The sequence below is a fragment of the Aegilops tauschii genome, chromosome 3 (genome assembly GCF_002575655.3).
Source record: "Aegilops tauschii subsp. strangulata cultivar AL8/78 chromosome 3, Aet v6.0, whole genome shotgun sequence".
NCBI lineage: Eukaryota > Viridiplantae > Streptophyta > Magnoliopsida > Poales > Poaceae > Aegilops > Aegilops tauschii.
This window is the reverse complement of record NC_053037.3, coordinates 299,247,860-299,256,621: the sequence shown is the minus strand read 5'-3', so window position 1 is coordinate 299,256,621 and position 8,762 is coordinate 299,247,860.

Sequence of the window (8,762 nt, the reverse complement as noted above, 5' to 3'; positions counted from 1 at the left end):
GAGCATATCGATCTTGTAACCCTCACCTCTCCTGTGGTCCGGCCGGATTTGCATTAAGAAGCATGTTAGTTACTGCTCTCCATCACGGTGAGGCATATTTCCTCGCAATCCCTCCTCCTATTTCATTCCGTATGTTCCCAAATTGGCTATAAAATAACGGAGAGCGTATATATGTTCATTATCTACCTTCCTAACTAGTACATATAAGTTGTATTTGTTCCAATAAGTTACTTCCGATTTACAGATCGTGGGCGCCCGAGTCACACAAACTTAACAAATTAGCCGTACATTTTCTAAATTATTGCATGGCATGTTTAGACAACTTCATACCATGTTGTTAGTTTTATGCTTATCCTCCTTTCCCGAGTTTCGCATGTGTTCTCTGTAGATACCGAGTAGCAGCGACAACACTCATGCTTCAGGCGATGTATCTTCATCTGATTCCGACAACCCTAGGTCTTCAGCAGATTGTGAGGGATCAAGTAATCTTGAACGGGATAGAGCTGCAGCAATTACCCTTCCGGTCAGGACACGGAGGACCACTCCAAGGAAGCCCACACACCAGCCTAAATGTGACGCCCGGATAATTAGACTACAGTAATTCCCTGCTAATGATGCCACGTCACCTCTGTCACTGTAGTTAATCTCGGGTTAGTTCAAAAAAAAAACCGATTCAAATTGAAAATTTAATTAAAGGCAAACAACAAAAGTTTTCAAACTTAAAAACTAAAATGTTCAATAAATAGTAGATAAATCAGAGGCTAGGATAAAATTGTAAACAACATTATTGAAATATGATAAGTCATTTAAACAACCTCAAACAGTGGCTGAATACATTATTTAATAACCTTTTAATTAATCTAAATCTAATATGAAATAGTATTTCACCCAAACTAGTTTTTGGTGCTAGGATCTAATGCACTGCAATTTATGAGCTAGCTCCCATATTTTATAAAAATCAATTAGGTGCTAAACATTTTTAAAAAACAGAAAAGGAAAACAAAGAAAAGAAATATAAAAATAGGAAACAAAACAAACAAAGATAAATAAAACTTGGGAGAAAACCCCCCAAACCCCCCACTGGGCCTCGACCCAGCCGGCCCAGTCGGCCACCCCACCAGGCCGGCCCAACCGCCCCACACCCCACTCCCTTAACCCCCTCCCCCGAAACCCTAACCCACTGAACCCACCACTCTCCCCACGTCGTTCCCCTCCTCTCCCCCGATCCAGATCGGGTCGGGGCTCGCGCGCCCGCGCCTCGGAGCTCAACGCCGTCGCCGCCCGGACTGCCTCCCCGCCGTCCTCTACGTCGTCGCCTCCTCCCCTGCGCCGACCGTCCCTGAGCCCCGCTGCCCCGTGCCCTACCTTCCCCTCGTGAGCGCCCCTCCTCTCTCCTTCGCTCCCGCGCGCGCCCACGCATACGAACGCTCGTACGCTCCGTGCGCGCTTCGTTCCGCGCTTGGCATCGTCGCCGCGACCCCCCTGTTCGCCCGCGCCGCTGCGCCCTGCTCGACCTGCTGCTCCTGCCGGGCCACTGACACCCGCGCCCCCTCGCGCGCACACAGTTCCCGCCATCGCCCGCGCTCCCTCTGCTTCACGCCCGCTCGACCACTCGTGGTCATCGCCGTGTCGGCCCCGCACGCTCACCACCTGCCCACGTCGCCGCGGCCCGACCTCGTGCCCGCCGCGCTCCGCCCTACCTTCGCTGCGGCCTCACCTCGTAACCCCCTCCTGCTCCGATCACTGCCCCGCCTCTCTCTGCCGCTGTGGCTCGCGGCTGCCCGCGCACCCCACTCGCCGCCTCCTCTGCTGCTGGCCGCTGCTCCGCCCCGTCCCTGGCCACCGGCCCTATGCCGCTCCGCCACACGCAGCGCCCCGCTGCTCCTCCGTCACCGCCGCCGCCGGTCACCTGCCCTGAGGCCGCCACCGGCCATGGCCTCCACCGGCGCCCTCCATGACGCCCGTGCATGTTCGGGCGGACGCCCACGCCCAGGCGCCCGCATCCACCGCCCGGTAGCCCTCTGGCCCTATGACATATGGGGCCCACGCCCCCAGAACGTTTAAAAAAAATTAAATAAAAATGAATTAATAAAATTATTAATTAATTAATTAGTGAATTAATTAAGTTAATTAATCCTATTAAATTAATCTAATTAACTAGTTGGTTTAATTAAACAGTAACTAGATTAGCTAAATCCTAATTAACCTAAACAGGGTATGACAGGTGGGTCCCGCACGTCAGTTTGACCCAGTCAACGCCCTGTTGAATGCTGACGTCAGCATGCACTATTCTAGATAATGTTGATTTAAAATAATTAAATAAATTCTAAAAATGATTAAATCTTTTAAAATTAATATAAAATAAACCGTAGCTCGGATGGAAAAACTTTGTACATGAAAGTTGCTCAGAACGACGAGACGAATCCGGATACGCAACCCGTTCGCCCGCCACACATCCCTACCATAGAAAACACGCAACTTTCCCCCTCCGGTTCATCTGTCCGAAAACGCGAAACACTGGGAATACTTTCCCGGATGTTTCCCCCCTTCGCCGGTACCACCTCCTACCGCGTTAGGGCACACCTAGCACCGCGCATTGACATGTCTTTCATCGTCATGCTTATGTTTGCATTATATTTATTGTTTCTTCCCCCTCTTCTCTCGTTAGACACCGACACCAACGCCGTTGCTACCCAGTACGACTACGGTGTTGACGACCCCTTCTTGCCAAAGCAACCAGGCAAGCCCCCCCCCTTGATCACCAGATATCGCCTATTCTTCTCTATACTGCTTGCATTAGAGTAGTGTAGCATGTTACTGCTTTCCGTTAATCCTATTTTGCTGCATAGCCCGTCTTTGCCACTACTGTTGTTACCTTTACCTGCAATCCTACATGCTTAGTATAGGATGCTAGTATTCCATCTGTGGCCCTACATTCTTGTCCATCTGCTGTGCTATACTATCGGGCCATGATCACTCGGGAGGTGATCACGGGTATATACTATCATCTACTCTCTTCTACATGCTGCAAGATGGAGGCTGCCAGAAGCGTAGTCTTTGATATGATTAGCTATCCCTCTTTCATTCTGGCATTCTGCAGTTCAGTCCACCGATATAGCCCCTTTACACATATACCCATGCATATGTAGTGTAGATCCTTGCTTGCGAGTACTTTGGATGAGTACTCACGGCTGCTTTTCTCCCCCTTTTCCCCCTTTTCCTTTCTTCCTGGTTGTCGCAACCAGATGCTGGAGCCCAGGAGCCAGACGCCACCGTCGACGACGACTCCTACTACACCGGAGGTGCCTACTACTACGTGCAGGCCGCAGGTGACGACCAGGAGTAGTTTAGGAGGATCCCAGGCAGGAGGCCTGCGCCTCTTTCGATCTGTATCCCAGTTTGTGCTAGCCTTCTTAAGGGAAACTTGTTAACTTATGTCTGTACTCAGATATTGTTGCTTCTGCTGACTCGTCTATGATCGAGCACTTGTATTCGAGCCCACGAGGCCCCTGGCTTGTATTATGATGCTTGTATGACTTATTTATGTTTTAGAGTTGTGTTGTGATATGTTCCCGTGAGTCCCTGATCTTGATCGTACACGTTTGCGTGCATGATTAGTGTATGATTGATTCGGGGGCATCACAATCCTTGGCCGAAGTCGAGTCTAGACATTGCTAAACTTTTACTAACATGGCAGTGTGTCTTAGGGGCCCACGTCGCCATTGGGTGGTATTAGGATCTTTTACTCCTCGTCTATACTCTGGGACTCTGATCTCTCTTCTATTCGGGTTAAATGATTTTACTAAATCTGACTCTAGGTTCTCGTAACTACTTCTCCTGGAGAGCCCCTTATCATCAGATGATCGCCGACTGCACCAGAAGATTTTGAAGATACTCTTCGATCATTCCCGAGACCCTTGTGCCCTCTGCCTTTTCAATTCCCTACTACCGATATATCCATATGGATAACGACATACACTTGTTGTTCATACAATTACTCTGAGTTTCTCTGGTTATTACCAGATACATCGAATTGCTCTCCGACTTTTAAGAATCATTTGTACCACTGCCATGTAGTTCCTTGCCGCAGAAATACCCCTACAGATAATTACTCGCACTTACCGAGTATCGACTCATCCCCAGTTGATTCATGTATTTCACAAAATTCTTCGAAATACCATTCGATCTTCCGAAAATCCTCAACAGCCTATTGCTGTTGGAATTCTTGCTTGCCTGCATTATGGTTAACCTCATAAGTCTGGTAATCTTATTGGCATCCTTAGTCATTATCAGTTTGAGTCTGTTGAATCAATATGTTTTGAATGCTCGCAATCCTTAATCAGATCCTTCATTTCATCCTTCCGGCTCAGACGTCATTTTAAACATGAGCTGGATCTCGACCAATCAAATTGCCATCGATTGTACCCCTAAGGCTATTCAACTTATCTATCCCTAATCAGAGCATCGCTTCTGATTCCTTGTCTGGGAATTCATAATTCCTTTGCATTTGAGATTTGAGTTAGTCAGTTGTTTCTATAATCTGATCTCCTTGCATTCTTTCTTCCTCTGGTTGAGTGCCGATGCTCACATCAGATCCCTTGTGGACCACCGGATCCTTTGTTGGATTTTATCCGACAGCGTCCTTCATATTCAATAAGCTTGTGAGCCTTTCCTAGGGTAAATAATGCCTTTGGTAAATTATATCCTTTGCTTATCAACCATGCTCCATTCCCGAGCTTGAGTTATTCGCTCCTGAAGTTTGTGGTATATGTTCCTAAGAGGCCCAAATGGGTTGAACCTATGCCTTTTCGAATCAGTGTGAACCCGGAAACTACTACGGGTCATACTCTACTGGTGTTATGTTAGATAAAATTTCAATACTAGAACTAATGCCATTTTCAAAATACGAGAGGTGAATGAAAGGTTATGCGTTGAACAAGTGGGAGTCGACCTTGAACCCTGTGTTCATGCCCATGGACACGATGTATACCTTATCATGGAAGCTTCTCTTAAAATAATTATGCCCTTGTTATAAGTTCATCTTGTATCTGTGGACGTGGTTCCGACCATGTTTCTCCTTGATTCCATTTCTCGTGCAAGTTTGAGCACTTGTCTTCTACAGAGCATTACCCTAGTCCAACCTCTACTTTGATCCGTCGTCGAGTATTACCCCCCTGGCATCTCGAGATTATCATGGAACTGCATAACTTCTTATGGGTTCTTCATCAACTATTATTTCTCACCGATTCCAATTTTCCTGGGTTCTGGGTTGTCGCCAACCGAGAACACCGCATTGTGAATCGAGTCCGCACTCCGATTCGATAACTCTAAGTAATTTTTGTTGCTTAAATAGTTTAATAATCCTTCAAGTCATCCCAAGCCTTATCGGCTATATCATTATCGTGCTAATTTTTAACTGTGCTGCCTGGTCCTTATCCCCGGAGCACAAATTTTGACGATGGGCTAATCTTACGTCGATCTCCCTCGTCATATCATTTTTCTTTGAACAGCAAGCTTGGTTTGGAGTTTGTGTCGTACCCTTGGTTCCAATAACCTTTCGCTTCATCATTCCTTTGACTTGGTCTCATCGCCGATCGATTACATCTTCATGAAATCTCTCGACAAAGGTGTCGTGATCATCATCAACATTCTGGGTTCTTCCGAGGTCTCTATCGAATTCTTGATGAGAAATACCCTCCTTGCCCCTCGATGATTTGTGTTATCATCAGCAACTTTGTTGCCTTCCCTCCGACACAAACTTGTTCATGTCTCGTGTAGTACCTTGAGTTCCTTTCTATCCAGTTGGTGTTATGATCTACCTTGGAGTATTACCATCTGTTATGTCAAGAATGTTGCGAGAATTGCTCCACCTCTTAAGAATTCTTGATATAGTAATACCTCTCGCCATTTGCGTTCATTTCTTGGTCTCCGTGTTGTTTCTAACCGGGATACGAGCCATTTAACTTTGATGTGTAATTTCAAAACTTCTAGCAACCCTATTGCTTGAAGTTAATGGTTGCTAGCTTGATTCTTAGTCTATTGGTTATTGAATCACCATTCTAACATCGATCGGGCTACTTAGTCCGTCCTTCTAGGTGCTCGTTTTGATCAATGTTTACTCGTGGATGTTTTCCTCGAACATACTTCGTTATCTACTTCGATATGTCCAATATTATCTCCTTGTTCACATAATTGTGAAAATCCATCTTTTGGAAACCTCGATGAATTGTCGCTGATTCCATCAGCCGCCTCCTCATCCTCTCGTTGGTTTACTTATGAACTCTTGTTTCGGAAATCGCTTCCATAGTTCATTTCCCGAGAATCTTCGATGTCATCTCGTCAATTTTTGTCGCACCTATTCTCCTCGAGCATCCTGAGTTTCAGGTATCCTGACACCAATCAGATCTGAATCTCGGTCAGATATGGTGGTTCAAGCATCTTCCAGGAGTCATAACATTGGTCTTTATATGACCCGGTAAGATGATGCCATGCCTAGCACACCTGGCCGGAGGACCTATTGTTATAGTTTCCTTTTTAGCAAGCTTAGCGATTCTTCCATGAGGAAATCGTAAGACTTATTTTATAAGTTGTTCCTGATGAATCCTTTGTGTATGAAAAGTCCGACCTTTGCTTGAAGACCATGTCAATGCTATCTCGAAGCATGTATCTGGCACTCCTATCATCAATAAGAACATTTGTAGCACAATGCTAAATTTTCCTTATCAATTATCCAAACACCTTTGTATGGGTAATATCATGAAATTTCTCTCCTCTTACCTAAAGGGTTTTCTATGATATATCCTGTCATGGAAATCATGATCTGCTTGTCCTTGGGAAGGATATACCCCTGAAATATGTGTTTAAACACATTTTCCTTTCCATTGTTCTGTTTAGTCTGATGATCACATCTTTCTTTCCATTGGTTTGTTTAACCTTTCTTGTGATCCATATGATCTAAGCAGTAATATTTCCCTGCTTATGTAAACACCTCATTGTACAATTCTGTCGGCAAGAACCTGTTACTATTGTTGATGACATTCTGGTAGCCACCAATGGACGAGAACTTTGCCTATTGGTCCGCCTCGTTCAACGAGCAGAAAAATGGTTCTCTTCGTCCCTCGCCCTTGGTACCGACGTTGTTGCCGACATAATCGACAGGCTACCCTTTGACATGCCTTGCTTGCATGATCACGCAAGACGTCTCCACCCTTCCTACTTTTAACTCACATGGTGGGCCCATAACCCACAGTTCCACAGGATCGAAACCTGACTCTCCTGTACAACCCTGTTTCTCATGGTTTTTCCCCACGCTTGGCTTCGTATTTAACTCACTGGCCACCTTCCTAGTGCTCTATTCTGGTGTTAGACGCAATACTTACTCCCGCTGCTCTGAACCCCTTTCTCACTCTGGTTCAGACTTCAAGCAACTATCTATCCGCTTGGAACCTCTTATTGTACCTTCGTACCTTACTCTCGATGTATTTTATATGTTCAACTCGAGAGATAATCTTATGCTCATTTCATAGGTTAACCCCAGATTGTTTCCCTCAAAAGCATTCTGTCGTAGCTGAGCTGCCCCTTATCCTTTCGTAAGTACGATGGAGTTCCCGAAGAAAGGACGACAACTTTATCATGATGCATTGGAATAAAGAATTGAAGACATCAACGAAAGGGATTAACTTCTTCGAGAAGATCCGTTAGAATATCGTAACCAGAACTTTCCCCCTTACCCCCCTCTTAAATCTCGGGACGAGATTTCTTGTAGTGGAGGAGAATTGTGACGCCCGGATAATTAGACTACAGTAATTCCCTGCTAATGATGCCACGTCACCTCTGTCACTGTAGTTAATCTCGGGTTAGTTCAAAAAAAAACCGATTCAAATTGAAAATTTAATTAAAGGCAAACAACAAAAGTTTTCAAACTTAAAAACTAAAATGTTCAATAAATAGTAGATAAATCAGAGGCTAGGATAAAATTGTAAACAACATTATTGAAATATGATAAGTCATTTAAACAACCTCAAACAGTGGCTGAATACATTATTTAATAACCTTTTAATTAATCTAAATCTAATATGAAATAGTATTTCACCCAAACTAGTTTTTTGTGCTAGGATCTAATGCACTGCAATTTATGAGCTAGCTCCCATATTTTATAAAAATCAATGAGGTGCTAAACATTTTTGAAAAAATAGAAAAAGGAAAAAAAGAAAAGAAATATAAAAACAGGAAACAAAACAAACAAAGATAAATAAAACTTGGGAGAAAACCCCCCAAACCCTCCCACTGGGCCTCGACCCAGCCGGCCCAGTCGCCACCCCACCAGGCCGGCCCAACTGCCCCACATCCCACTCCCTTATCCCCCTCCCCCGAAACCCTAACCCACCGAACCCACCACTCTCCCCCACGTCGTTCCCCTCCTCTCCCCCGATCCAGATCGGGTCGGGGCTCGCGCGCCCGCGCCTCGGAGCTCAACGTCGTCGCCGCCCGGACTGCCTCCCCGCCGTCCTCTACGTCGTCGCCTCCTTCCCTGCGCCGGCCGTGCCCGTCAACCTCCCCGAGCCCCGCTACCCCGTGCCCTACCTTCCCCTCGTGAGCGCCCCTCCTCTCTCCTTCGCTCCCGCGCGCGCCCACGCGTACGAACGCTCGTCCGCTCCGTGCGCGCTTCGCTCCACGCTCGGCATCGCCGTAGCGACCCCCCTGTTCGCCCGCGCCGCTGCGCCCTGCTCGACCTGCTGGTCCTGCCGGGCCACTGACACCCG